Source organism: Cryptomeria japonica, chromosome 1 (assembly GCF_030272615.1).
Source record: "Cryptomeria japonica chromosome 1, Sugi_1.0, whole genome shotgun sequence".
In the NCBI taxonomy this organism is placed as follows: domain Eukaryota; kingdom Viridiplantae; phylum Streptophyta; class Pinopsida; order Cupressales; family Cupressaceae; genus Cryptomeria; species Cryptomeria japonica.
Genome location: NC_081405.1, coordinates 79479821 through 79495696, shown reverse-complemented (window position 1 = coordinate 79495696; position 15876 = coordinate 79479821).

Here is a 15876-nt window from a genome sequence, read left to right as displayed (position 1 = left end):
GTCCATGATGTCTTCATGAATTTGTATGGTGTCAGTAGGGTCTTGCTCGGTGACATCAGGATCTTGCTCGGTGACATCAACAATTTCAACTGTAGCTTGCTCACTAGCATCCTTGATTCTAAAGATTTCCTACCATTTTTCCTTGGTCTCTTTCTCTACTTCCAGATAAAGTCCATTCATCAATTTTAAAGATTTTTGCTTGACTAGGAAGTTTTTGTGGTAGGTTGTCAGATGTTCTTTTATTTCAACTACCGACATGTCTGCAAAGAGATGTACCAGACTTCTTTCTCTAATCTGTTTCTTCGAGTCCATTGCATATTTCCACCTATTATCAATATGCAAATATAATTCTTTTGGAAGAGAGTTAGATACTTCCAATGGGACCAATTGGAATTTTAGAAGTGTGCAGATGACAGCTTCTTCTATTTGTCTCTTTTCATCATCAGATCTAGTTTCATACTTAACATATTTGAATCCTCCAAATCCACCATATTCTTTCAAGTTAGTACATAAATTAGCAACACTGTACATTTTTGTTGGTGTAAATAAATATTCATTTTGGATATTATTACACTTAAGTTAACTTAGGATAATGCATCTCTTCATAGTTTGGATTTGAGACACTTAGGGAAGTGTGCACATAGGGATAGAGCTTGTAGGAGAAATTCCACCTTTTGTGGTCTTATTTTGCTGTTACACTCCACATTCGGTGGGTCATCCACCTCTTGTGGAATATTATATTATTTCTCCTACCTACCCCTAGTATTTCTTACCTACCCTTGTTTCTCATTGAGCCACATGTCATATTTGTGTGCTCATACATCCATATGGCCTTGCCTATATAAGCAGGCCTCTATTCATTGTATTGGTTAATCCAGTTGATCATTTGCATATTGATGAGAATACAGTTTGTTCTTGTCATTCTATTGTCTCTTTTATTCTTTTCATTGTGCCCTTGATCTTGGCAAAATCCTACATGGTATCAAAACTATTGGGGCTTCATTGATTGGTTTTTGGAGACATCGTGGAAGGCTTCTATTTTCGGATTTGGGGATCTTCATTTTTTGGGGGCATCATACAGTGATTTGGACATCACCGTTGAATCCGGGAAGTAGTTTCCATAAATTTTGACTATAAAGTTGACCTATTTTGGTGAGAAAAATTTTTCCCCCATTTTGGCTATTATCGTATGGATTTCGAAATTTTTTTCAAAAAAAAAATAAAAATTATTTTTCAAAAAAAAAAATCGAAAATATGAAAAATAGCGATCAAAAATCAAAAAAAAAAAAAAGAAAAAGGTTTTTTTTGCTGTGTTTGGGGGTCCGCAGACCCCCCCGTACCCGCTCTACGCGTGTTGCAAGACGTACCTGCTATCGGAACCATGACTCGTGCCGCTACCGAGTCCCGCCGCCGTCGCCGCCGTGCACTTTCCGTAGAGTTCATGTTTCCTGCAGCTGGTCGCCCAAACTCCCACCGGCCCCCTTAGTCATCGGTGCCCAGGTCTCCAACTACCGGCCGGGACCTAGCCACTGCCTCTGGCCGCTACCTCCTCTCCAACGATCATCTCCCTACCGCCACCGGCCAAAGATCTCTGGCGACCGCCCAGTCACTGCCGGCTGCCACGCAGAGCCCAGTCAGCTGCTGGGACCCCGCCACATGGCACACGTGTAGACCTCTATATGCCATGTCACCCGCGCCACGTAGGCCATCCGTATGCCACTGCATAGTGCCACATCAGCATTCGTACGACAACCCAGTCATCTACCCAGTCAGCAGTCCGTACAGTACAGACGCCCAATCAGCAGGGAGGCGAAGTTTTCGCGATGGTCATACGACCGTCAAATTTTACATAGTGAATTTCTGACATCAATGCCACATCAGTAGCTTTTTGAAATTTTTTTGACCCCTCTCCATTGAGCTTTTCAGTTTTGCAGTCCAACTTTGAAAGGCCATATCTTGCTCATTTTTGCTCCTTTTTTGGTGCAATTTTTTTTGAAATGGGCTAAAATTTTGTGATCTTCATAGTGGTGTGGTTATTTTCTAATTTTGGTGCATAGGTTTTTTGGAATTTTTGGATTCTCTTAACTGTACCTGTCCAATCCTCAATTCTGCAACTTCAAAGGCCTCGTTTGAGCTCATACGATCTCCTTTTCAGGTGCCCTTTTTTTTGAAAGTGCATGTTTTTTCATCTACTTTCATAATCTATGATAAGATTTCAGAGATTTTGAGTGGAAATTGTACTTTTAGATATTGGTCTTATTTGGCCTATTAAGTACTTGTAAATTGCTTGGATCTTAGTTAGATCTCTTGCATTATCAGTTTGAGTCTCTTTTGGCCTTATTGAGGTAGTTGTAAAATTGTAAATCAGAAGTCCACCTTGCCATTTTTTGCAAGTGGCCCATTGTATACGCACTACTTATAAAGTGCCAAAATCATCACTTTTGGGGGGGGTTCTTTGATTGAGTGAATTTGGGGGGGTGTCTTGTGTGATTGTGTCTCTCTTTGTGCTCTTTCCATTTTTTGTTGCAATGAGTCCTAATAAATTTCCACCTTTAACTCCACATAATTATGCATCATGGAAAATTAAAGTATGGAGTAAATTAATGGAAAAGGGTCTCACACATTACATAGATGGAACAATAACAGCACCACCTGATCCTAAGGCTGATCCAAATGCTCAATTAGAATGGCTCACAAAGAATTGCATGGCTCTTGGAACCTTGCGCAAGTATGTATCAGATGACCTCATTTTTCACATTGAGAAGTGTAAAACAATCAAAGAGACTTGGGATATGTTTCAGAAATTGTATGGACAAGTTGATGAAATCAGAGGCTATCAGATTGACAATGAGCTCACCAACTTGGATCCCAAGAGTTTTGATACAATCCAAGATTATGTCACCAAAGAAAATGAGCTAAGAGCAAAGCTTAAGGATTGTGGAATTGACAAAAAAGATGCTCAGTTGATATTCAACTTGTTGGACAAGCTTGCACCATAATATGCAGCATTTGTGTCTAGCTTCCAAACTCATCGTTTGACAGTGGGGAGTTCTTATGTTATGCCTTCATTTGATGCCTTCACAGAAATGTTAATATTGGAACAATCTAAGTTGTTGAACATGAGGTTTCTCAAATCTTCAAAGTCCAAGGCTTTGGTGGCTAATCAAGGGAATCAAGGAAGTCAAGGCAAAGATTCCAAGAAGAAGAAGAAGTACTCTAAGTCTAAGCCACACCAGGAAAAAGGAAAATCATCCTCTCCATCACAAGGTGATTTTTCATCCTCTTCCAAGAAGGGGACACCACCTAAGAAGGATAAACCAACTTGTGCATATTGCAAGAAGTATGGTCATGATGAGCATCGATGCCATGCAAAGCAAATTGATGAGTTAACCAATCTTCTTAAGAAAAACAACATCAACTTGCCATCCGCCTACACAAAGAAGGATTCATCTCCTTCCTCTTCCTCACAGTCTAAGGGAAAAGGGCAAGCATTTGTGGCTACAAAAGGTTCTTCACAACAATGGATACTTAACTCGGGTGCCTCATATCACATGGGTTCTACAAAGGAGCAGTTTTCTTCATTGGAGCCATCTAAGGTACCTCACATTTACATAGGTGATGATACACAAGTGGAGGTTGAGGGGAAAGGTTTAGTTGACATGGATGATGGAACATTTGAAAATGTTCTCTATTTTCCTAACTTGTCTACCAACCTTCTCTCCATCTACCAAATCACTCACTATGGGAATGGGAAAAAGGTTGAGTTTACACCAAATTCAGTTGTGGTAAAGGAACTTGATGATGATGTCTTGGTAGCAGTGGGACAAGTCAATGACAACTCAAGGCTTTATTCATTTTCCCACTTTGTGCCAAGTTCACCTTCTAGGGCCTTGCTTACTCATTCAAATTCAGAAAGTAAGCTATGGCATGAGCGGGCTGGTCACCTCAACTACCGCTATCTTCAGCAGCTCAGCACTAAAGACATGGTCACAGGTCTACCTCGAATTAGTTTTTCAGAGGGTGTATGTTCAGGTTGTTCCATGGGCAAGCATCCTGAAGAGAAGTTTGATAAAGGGAAAACTTGGAGAGCTTTGGAAGTTCTTCAACTTGTTCACAATGATGTAGCAGGTCCATTTCCGGCACCTTCATTTAGTAAGGCCCACTATGTTCTCACCTTCATTGATGACTACTCCCACTTCACTTGGGTTTACTTTCTCATTCATAGGAGTGAAGTATTTGACAGATTTCAGGACTTCAAGACTCATGTGGAGAAGCAATCAGGGAAAGTGGTCAAGATTCTTCGCACCAATAATGGAAGAGGATATGTGAACAAAAGACTTGAGGATTTTTGTACATTTGAGGGGACTGATCTTTAGCATTCTGTAGCATACACTCCATAGCAGAACGGGGTTATAGAATGCAAGAATAGAACTCTCAAAGAAATGGCTAGCTGTATGATACATGCACGTTCTCTTGATCCTGCCTTTTGGGAAGAGGCTATCAGTTGTGCCACACACATCAAGAATCGGGTTCCTCACAAAGCTTTGCAAGGTCTTACTCCTTTTGAAGCTTGGGCTGGTAGGAAACCGATTGTGAGACATTTCAGAGTCTTTGGGTGTCCAGCATGGGCTCGCATACCTCCGCAGAAATGCAAGGCATTGGAACCATAGAGTCGGCCTTGCATATTTGTTGGATATCCTAAGGGTGTTAAGGCATACAAATTGATGGATCTAGAGACACATGTGTTATTCATTGAGAGGAGTGTTCACTTTGAGGAAAGCTCTCCTAGCTTAGCCTCTCTACCTCCTCCACCTTCCTCCATTGTGGATAGTGATGTTAGTGATTTAGATGATGAGACTCCTTCAACTTCGAATCCCAGGGTAACACCTCCGCAGGGTCCACTTGAAGTTGAGGAGCCTCGTTCTCCACCTCCACCTAGACCTTGTTGGGCTTGATAGACACTTGAGTCCGCAGGTTCTCTAGTTGGGGATCCTTTAGATACACGGAGAACTTGATCACAACATTAGGATCTTCCACATGGATTCCTTGCTATCACTTCCGATCCATAGACATTTAGGGAAGCATCAGGGGTTCCTGAATGGGACCAAGCTATGGAGGAAGAGTATAGTTCCTTGATGAGGAACAACACATGGGATTTAGTCCATCTCCCTAAGGGGAGAAAGATGGTTCGATGTAAGTGGATCTATTGGACCAAGTTTGCAGTGGATGGTAGTGTGGATAAGTATAAGGCTCAGCTTGTTGCAAAAGGTTTCTCTCAGGTTGCAGGTGTTGACTATACCGAGACCTTTGCACCTATAGCCAAGATGAACTCCAGTCATTTGACACTTGCTATTATTGCAGCTCATGGTTGGGCTGTACATCAGATGGATGTGAAGAGTGCTTTTCTTCATGGTGATCTTGATGAGGAGATTTATATGGAGCAGCCATAGGGTTTCATCTAGGATACTTCCTTGGTTTGCAGACTAAGGAAATCTCTCTATGGCCTTAAGTAGGCCCCCAGGGCTTGGTACGCCAAGATGGATTCCTTTCTTCTCTCCGCAGTGTTTACCAGGTGTCATTCTGATTCGAATGTATACATTTTGTGATAGGATGACTCTCACTTGATACTTGTGCTCTATGTTGATGACTTGATCATTACAGGGAGTACTACATCCATCATTAGCAGGGTCAAATCTGCTTTGCATGATAGATTTGCTATGACTGACTTGGTTCTTTTGCACTACTTTCTCGGGATAGAGATTTCAGAGTCACCTTCCAAGATTACACTATCGCAGCCCAAGTATGCTCTTGATCTACTTGCATGCTTTCATATGGATGATTGTAAGCTTGCTCTGACTCCCTTTCTTTCAGGAGTCAAGCTTGAGGCTCAGTGTTCTTCGCCACTAGTTGATGTCACTTTGTATTGTCAGCTTGTGGGTAGTCTCATCTACTTGACCCATACACGCCCTGATATTTCATCTGCAGTTGGCATGGTTTCCCGCTTCATGCAGGAACCACATGAGCTTCATTGGAAAGCCGCCAAACACATCCTTCATTACATCTAGGGTACACATCACTATGGGATTTACTATGCCGCAGGCATAGGACTTCGCTTGGTTGGTTACATAGACTCCGATTGGGCTGGCGATCTTGATGATCGTAAGTCTACTTCTGGTTACAGTTTTCACCTTGGTTCGGGCCCCATTTGTTGGCAGAGCAAGAAGCAACATTCTATTGCTCTCTCTTCGACTAAGGCTGAGTATCGAGGCGCTGTTAATGCAGCGACTGAGACCATTTGGCTCCAGCAGATTCTCACAGAGTTTGCATCGGATGGTAGTGTGGATAAGTATAAGGCTTGGCTTGTTGCGAAAAGTTTCCTGCAGTTTGTAGGTGTTGACTATATTGAGACCTTCGCACCCATAGCCAAGATGAACTCCATTCATTTGACACTTGCTATTGCTGTAGCTCATGGTTGGGCTGTACATTAGATGGATGTGAAGAGTGCTTTTCTTCATGGTGATCTTGGTGAGGAGAGTTATATGGAGCAGCCATAGGGTTTCATCCAGGATACTTCCTTGGTTTGGAGACTAAGGAAATCTCTCTATGGCCTTAAGTAGGCCCCCAGGGCTTGGTACGCCAAGATGGATTCCTTTCTTCTCTCTGCAGGGTTCACCAGGTGTCATTCCGATCTGAATGTCTACATTTTGTGATAGGATGATTCTCACTTGATACTTATGCTCTATGTTCATGACTTGATCATTACAGGGAGTACTTCATCCATCATTAGCAAGGTCAAATCTGCTTTGCATGATAGATTTTCTATGACTGACTTGGGTCTTTTGCACTACTTTCTCGGGATAGAGATTTCACAGTCACCTTCTGGGATTACACTATCACAGCCCAAGTATGCTCTTGATCTACTTCCACACTTTCATATGGCTGATTTTAAGCCTACCTCGACTCCCTTTCTTTCAGGAGTCAAGGTTGAGGCTCAGTTTTCTTCTCCACCAGTTGATGCCACTTTGTATCGACAGCATGTGGGTAGTCTCATCTACTTGAATAATACACGCCCTGATATTTTATTTGCAGTTGGCATGGTTTCCCACTTCATGCAGGAACCACATGAGCTTCATTGGAAAGCCTCCAAATGCATCCTTCATTACATCCAGGGTACACATCACTATGGGATTCACAATGCAACAGGCAAAGGACTTCGCTTGGTTGGTTAAATAGACTCCGATTGGGCTGGTGATCTTAATGATCGTAAGTCTACCTCTGGTTATAGTTTTCACCTTGGTTCGGGCCCCATTTGTTGGCAGAGCAAGAAGCAACATGCTATTGCTCTCTCTTCGATTGAGGCTAAGTATCGAGGTGCTGTTAATGCAGCAACTGAAACCATTTGGCTCCAGCAGATTCTCACAGAGTTTGGATTCACCATTCCACGACTGACAGTTCTACATTGCGACAATTAGAGTGCTATTGCAATCTCGAAGAACCCAGTCCAGCACCAATGGACCAAACACATCGAGATTCATTGCACTATATCCAAGAGCTCATCTAGGAGTAGGTCATTGATTTGCAGTATTGTCCTACAGTTGAGTAGGTTGCTGACGTATTCACCAAACCTTTCACCGAGAGTAAGTTCCAGCAGTTACGAGCTCTCTTGGGGGTGCGGGATGTGTCATTAGGAGGGGTCAGCTGACTTCTCCTTCCTCTCTTATGGGGGGGACTTTTTCCTCTTTGAGGTTTTGTCCTTCTTCTTTGAGAGTCTTTTGTACATTCATCTCTCTTTTGGGGGGCAGTTTTTTCCCACTGGGTTTTCTCCCTTTCTTCATTTGTGAGAGATTGCATTGCATGGTTTTGCTTGCCTTTGCATATTGTACATGGGTACCTATCATGGCCTCATAGCCAGGACCCATCTTGCATTTTTGACTTGAGTCTTCATTCCCCTAAGTTGCACTTAAGGGGGGGTGTTGGTGCAAATAAATATTCATTTTGGATATTATTACACTTACTTAAGTTAACTTAGGATAATGCATCTCTTTGTAGTTTTGATTTGAGACACTTAGGGAAGTGTGCACATAGGGATAGAGCTTGTAAGAGAAATTCCACCTTTTGTGGTCTTATTTTGCTGTTACACTCCACATTCGGTGGGTCATCCACCTCTTGTGGAATATTATATTATTTCTCCTACCTACCCTTAGTATTTCTTACCTACCCTTGTTTCTCATTGAGCCACATGTCATATTTGTGTGCTCATACATCCATATGACCTTGCCTATATAAGCAGGCCTCTATTCATTGTATTGGTTAATCCAGTTGATCATTTGCATATTGATGAGAATACAGTTTGTTCTTGTTATTCTATTGTCTCTTTTATGCTTTTCATTGTGCCCTTGAGCTTGGCAAAATTCGACAATTTTCCTTTGTACTCTTAACAATCTAAAATTTGTTAGCATCTTCAGACTCTGTGTCACTAGACTCTTTAGTCAAAATGAGTCTCCGAGTAGATTTCTTATAGGTCTTTGTTACCTTAGGAACAACAATAGTCTTTGGTTTCTTACTCGATGACATTGCAGATGATCTTGTGTTTGGGCGCTTTACTGAGGGAGTCGATGATGCCTTTGATGTGTCTTGTTTCTTCCTCTTCAGAACTTTCCCTTTAGGCAACTCGGTGCTTAGTGTAATAGTAGCCTCTGTTGGGAAATGGTGTTGTACACCTTGCATAATAATGGTTTATTATTGTATTGTTTTATTATTTTGTGAGGTGGACAAAGAATTAAATTGTAATATCATTATATTGTTGCACCTAGGAGCACCTAGATGGACGTGCAACATGTAGAGATCCTCTTGGATATTCTTGTAACCACTTGATGAGTTGTATTGACACATTGGTATTGTTATTTTATGTTGGGGAATGTAATTGTGATAAAGTACCCAATATTAAATGTGGGTCATGGGTAGTTAAGGAAAACATTAAAAGGTTGGTAAGGAAAATATTATTTTATTATCACATGGTTTTGGGCACATGGTTTTGATGTAATACCACTTAGTGGTTTTGTGGTTGCTTGTTTCTATAAAAGTACCACAAGGGTAGTTGTTTGGGAGATGAAGCCAGGTTAGCATTTGTGAAGAAGGAAGCATGGCATGGGATGTGTGGATTCATGCTTGATCACATGGAGTGCTTGGTTATGGCTTGGGTTTTGAAGGCTTTCCATAGTTGTATTGTAATGGACGCATTGCTGATAATACATGGTGGATGATGCTTTTGGAGGCTGGGTTTTTCCCTCATGAGGGTTTTCCCAGGGTATATCTTGTGTCACATTTTGTGAGTATGTTGTCTATTCTTTGCATGTGGATCTTATGTGTTGATTTGGTTAAAATCTGAATTTGGGTTATGTGGAAATTGTCATAATTGGCTGCGAATTTCCTTTCAAGTGGTATCAGAGCTATATGGTTTTAATGGTGTTTATAACCCTATGTGGAATGCATGAATGCATGAAGGAATGAAAAGACAAGACAAGATGTATGATTTTGCAGGTTGTTATTGCAGATCTATGTTGTTTGGATTTGCTGTTGTGATGGGTTGTTTGCAGATTTAGGGTTGAAAGATTTTTGGTCAATCCAGGGCATCATTGAAAAATGCTTCGAATGAGGGTTTTGGGGGTGAGATTTCATAGAAGACCCCGTGGCACAAAATGGACCTCATGGATGGATTCAGGTTGGCCGAGAGACGAATTTTGATATATAATTTGCCCTATTTCGGTGAAAGTTGGCCCAGGTTCGAAAAAATTTTAGACGGTACGGCCGTACGGCCGTACCGCCTGCATATTTCGTCAAAATATTTTTTATTAAAATTTTTCCTGCAAAATATTTATTTCGAATTGCTTTTTTAAAAAATCAAAAATTAAAAAAATCAAAATGAAAAAGGGCGATTTGAAATTTGAATGAAAAAAAAAATTAATTTTTAAGTGGTTGGGGGGTCCGCAGACTCCCCCTCCCACTGTCTGCCGCATGGCAGTGGTACCAGTGACAGTACCACTGTCAGTACCGTTGTCGGTGCCGGCAGTGGTACCGGCCACTGTACACTGCTGGTACAGTGGTACACTGTCAGTGCCGGCAGTGGTACCGGCCCACCCACGGCGATTTTTCAAACAATTTTTAAATTAAAAAATTCCGCCCAAATTTTTATTTTCGGATTTTTGAAATTCGATTTTTAATAAAGTTTAAAAAAAAAAAAAACTTTGGAAATATATTTGCCATGTAATATTGTATATGTCATGGAAATTTTATTATTGTGCCATGTATTTATTTTTCGAAGGGGTTTGGCCAAGGGCCGACCTGGGGGAATTTTTAATTGGATTTTTTGGCATAATGGGAGAAAATGTAAAATTATTTATTATGGCATATTGAGCAATTATTTTGGAGTCCAGACTTGTGTTTATAGCCTAATTGGCTGTTTTTCTTCAACTGAGCATAACTCGGGCATATGATGTCAGTTTTTCGACTTCTTATAGTCATTGGAAAGGTGGTTGAACGAACTTCATGTTTTTATCATTAGTTTTTCCAGATTTTTCTGTTTGGACAGTGAAATGTCAGCTGGAAGTGACAGGTACCTTTATGGCTTTGAGAGGTCATAACTTGAGCATACAGAGTCATATTTTGGACTTCGAATAGTCGATGGAAAGCTCTTGGAGAGCACTACAGTTTGACTCAGGTTTGGGGCAGATTTGGAATGACTTATATGCTGATATTTTGACTTGAGTTGATTATGGGTTCTTTTGACTATGGTGACATGATGAGTTTATGGCATGCTACATAATGGAGATTTGGATTTGATGTCATTGTATACTCGATGTTGTATCTTGATTACTCTTGTGGTGACATGGATATCAATTTTGGTTCGAGTATGTATGTTGCATTGATTGGTCTACAAGTTGTGTAGTTTTGTGAGCTGTCTTTACTTACAGGATTTCACCTATGACTTGGATATGGGTTGTCTATGCCCATAGATCCTTCATTGTTTATGCATATTCAGATTTGGTGGCTTGTTTTAGTCATTGGTTTGTTGATTTGTTATCATGTTGAGGAGGAGAGATGTTGTTACCAGGTACAGTCATGATGGGGGACCTACATGGTTGACTATGTGATGCTGACAGGTTGGACACATTGAGAGTTAGATGCTTGTTTTCATGGAGATGATCATGATGCCATGGTTGTTTTTTGTGTTTAGGGACATTGGCATGACATGGTTGAATTTGTAGGTGCTTTAATTGATGATCTTTTGATTTGGATTCCTGATTGATATGGCAGTTTATCTTCTTGTTTGAGGATCATGGTTTATTTGGCTTTTAGGGAGCTCATGATGTGCACTTTGAGTTCTTTGATTGTTAGTTGTTCTTGGTTGATTCTCATGGTTAGAGGATGGTTTAATCATATTGTCATGGATAGCTTGATTACACTTTTAGTGGGAGCTTTTGACAGTGGTGATGTGGCGGTGTAGGATTTGATCCTGATTGTTTGTTGGTGATTTTGTATCTTCTTGAGATGGAGTTCATGGTTTACTTGATGTTATTGACTTTTCAGTTGTATGTGTGTAGACCTGGATGATCTTCATTTAGGAGATGCTTATCATGATGCTTTGGAGAGCTTGATACCACAGTTTAGTGGGAGCTTGTGGCAGTGATGTGTATTCACCATTGGATGGTGGATGATCTTCTTAGTGTGCAGATGTTTGGAGGATGCCTTAGATCCTGTTGCTGCAGAAGGGTTCTCTTGCATTTGTGGGTACACTAGTAGGAGATGGTGATCTTCATGATATTTGAGGATGTTTGCATCTTGAGGGCTCAAGGAGTCCTTGGTTGAGATGTGGTTTTATGCTTTCATTTGACATGTTGTCCTTTCTTGATTGGATGGTTGATATTATGTCATGGTGCACTCTTGATACTAGTTTAGATTTTTGGCATGATATGGTTACTTTGATATGTTCATATGGAGCATGTTATCTTTTTGGTTGAGATGGATTAGATCATGTTGTCATGTTATGTTCCTGATTCTGCGGTTGGAGCTTTGACATTGATCTTGGTAGTTCTCTTTGTATTGGGTACATGATCATTTGCTTGATTACTTCATGGTGATGCTATGTTGCATTTGGAGTTTGGCATGGATTGATATAGGTACTCATGGATACTTGGAGGATGTTGGTGATGCTAGTAGTCTTTTGTGATTAGAGACATATGTTGGAATGGTTTGTGGTTTCAGCAGGAAGTCCAAGGAGCATTCACCTGGTTTATGGACTTGAGAGGAGAGTATTATTAGTATGAGTCATGATGACTTGGTGAGCAATTTCATTCCCACTCTTGGTCTACTTGGCAGTTTACTACTTGAGAGGTATAGCTCATTGTTCCTTTCAGGTGCATTATGTTTATGCTATCTTTCATAGATATGGATCTTGAGCTATGGATTAATGGTTAGTTTTTGGAGGATTCATTTGAGATATGTATGGCATTGGTTATCTCCTTGTGCATTTGAGTTTTTATGATGATGGTGGCAGTCATTGATATTTGTTTGGGAGATGGTTTATTGGGCATATTCCTATGGTTTGGGAATGGATATTTAGTTTGATCTTCTTGGTTATGGGAGGCTTACATCCATGTTTGTTTACATGATATATATGTTTGTTTGATCCAAGGGATTGAATGGTGCTTTGGGTGTTGTTATGCTTCTCATTTGGGGTTCTATGGAGGAGATCATACTTGACTTATTTAGAGGTGTTTGTAGAAGGACATACTACAAGTTTTGGTTTGCAGTGACTCTCTCTTTGTTTTGATTATCTTCCTGGATGTTTGTATTCACATTACATTGGTTGGAGGTTGTTTGGAGCTATATGCTTATTGGTTTGTATTCATGATATGTCATGTGGGAGATGACATGGTGGTTCCTTTATCTCTTTCTTTTGTTGGTGTGGAGAACATGGGAGAATGTTGGAGACATGGTGTGAGAGTGGTACTTGCAGTTTTGATGTTCATATGATGTGGATGTTCTTGATACTACATGGTTACACTTCTATGATGTGTTTTTAGTGGATTCATTTCTGATATTGACATTACCTATGCAGTGGGAGTTCTTTGGTGTACATACGTGGCAGGTATTGCACTTGGGATTTATGGTTGCATGTTACAGGTTGCATGTGTTGATGAAATGTTATTCACTTGATTGTATGCCTAGGAGGCATGTATAGTTGATGTGTTAGCACTTGATATGGGTGTTGTTTCAGCTATGTAAAAGAGCTACTCTTGCATTGGATACCTTTGGATTAGTGTTTGTGTTCAGATATCAGTTGGTGCAGGACTTATCATTTGTTGTGACAGGTTGTGTGGCTTTCTCTTTGGATGGCCTCTTCATGTCCAGTGGCAGTGACATGATGGAGGGTGGGAGCATTCATGTATGAGATGGTGGTCACTTTGTTCTTGTTGCAGGTATCTTGGTTGAGCACATGGAGCACTTGGATTCCATGATGGTATATGTGCGTGGAGAGATCAATCTCTTGTTCATGTGGCAGATTACTTCTTGGCCCTTATGCAATGTATACAACAAGTGGGAGAATGTTGGGAAATGGTGTTGTACACCTTGCATAATAATGGTTTATTATTGTATTGTTTTATTATTGTGTGAGGTGGACAAAGAATTAAATTGTAATATCATTATATTGTTGCACCTAGGAGCACCTAGATGGACGTGCAACATGTAGAGATCCTCTTGGATATTCTTGTAACCACTTGATGAGTTGTATTGACACATTGGTATTGTTATTTTATGTTGGGGAATGTAATTGTGATAAAGTACCCAATATTAAATGTGGGTCATGGGTAGTTAAGGAAAACATTAAAAGGTTGGTAAGGAAAATATTATTTTATTGTCACATGGTTTTGGGCACATGGTTTTGATGTAATACCACTTAGTGGTTTTGTGGTTGCTTGTTTCTATAAAAGTACCACAAGGGTAGTTGTTTGGGAGATGAAGCCAGGTTAGCATTTGTGAAGAAGGAAGCATGGCATGGGATGTGTGGATTCATGCTTGATCACATGGAGTGCTTGGTTATGGCTTGGGTTTTGAAGGCTTTCCATAGTTGTATTGTAATGGATGCATTGCTGATAATACATGGTGGATGATGCTTTTGGAGGCTGGGTTTTTCCCTCATGAGGGTTTTCCTAGGGTATATCTTGTGTCACATTTTGTGAGTATGTTGTCTATTCTTTGCATGTGGATCTTATGTGTTGATTTGGTTAAAATCTGAATTTGGGTTATGTGGAAATTGTCATAATGTTGGCTGCGAATTTCCTTTCAGCCTCTTGGGCTTCTGATTCTTCCCCAGTGATTACTAGTGTGCCCTTGATAGGTGTGGAGGAAGAGCCTTCTCCAAATTTCTTTGATAGTGCCTTGATCATCTTTGTTTCTTTTCTTGTAGCTTTTGGTACTACAATGCTCATCTTTACTTTCTCTTTCACTTCTTCATATGTTCCATACCTCAGCTTGGTAGCATGCCTTGGTAGTGTAAGAAAGGCATCTATCTGCTATTGTGTGATGTCAAAGTCAATCTCATAACCCATAGGTGGCAAAGATTGAGTTCTTGGTTCCACAACATTCACATAGCAGTAGTCGATGTCTACTTCAAAACATATGTCATCTTTGTATTTTTCCACTAGCTGGGGTGGAATTCTATACCTGTTATGCATCTTCTCTTGAAACTTGCTGAAATAATCATCCATAATATCATTAAAGTTGTCACCTAGACATTTGATAAAGTCATTGATTTGATGGGTGACTGGTCGGTGTTGCTCCCAAACTACTTTACCGACTGTTGGAAAGAATTTTTCAAAATAGAAAAACATGCATACTAACAGTGATCCAAACTTTAGTGTATTGGTCGAGTTGTTCTTCTTCGGCTTCCTGATGTTGTTCAGATTCTCAAACAGGTTTTTCAGCAATACTTCACAAAGATCAATTTTCATTCCCTTTTTCACAATTTTGTATGCTAAGTCAACTACTGCACAAGGTACACTGTTTTCCCTTTCTGATTGGAAGAAACAATAACCTATCACTCTAATAGCAAACTTTAGCTTTGCATCAGTTACATTATTCAGTTTCAATCCTCTACAATCAGATTCCACTCCGGTTAAGGTGATCAATTCCTTTTGTGATATCATCTTCTGAGCTCGGGCATGATCATAAATAGGGTAACCGATGATCAGATGAATGATTTCTTTGGTGATTTTGAATGGTTGCTCCTCTAACCACATGAAATCATTGTGAACTCTACTCAAAACAAACTTGACCCACTAGGGTTTGAAGACATGGGGATAGGTTATGGCTTCAGTAAATCCCTTGATCTTAATGTGCTCATACTTGCTATCTAATTTCCCATCAGTGCACAATTCATCATAGATGTCTTTGATTTCAACATGACCTAGTTCTTCAACTCGACATTTGGTGAAGAATCTGACATCCTCAACTAGTAAAACTCTATCCGAGAGGAGTGAAAATGCAGTTTTTTCATCCGGTTTTGATGCTACTTTGGGAGTTAGAGAGTATTTTAGTGAGGGCTTTTCAACATTCTTAACAACAATGGGTTCTTGGATCTTCGGTGCCATTGTGGATTTCAGATAGAAATTATCAAAAGATCCTTAGGGTTTGAAAACTTTCAAATGAGAAACGCTTTTCCTCTTAACAAATATGAAACAAAAATCTTCAACAGATATGATCGGTAAACCAACTTAACAATGCATTGAGATTGATGTAAATACCTTGAATTTCACTTCGGAGGAGGTTTGATCACCTTGGAATCTCTTTGCTCTACTCTCTTGAAAACTTGGTAAG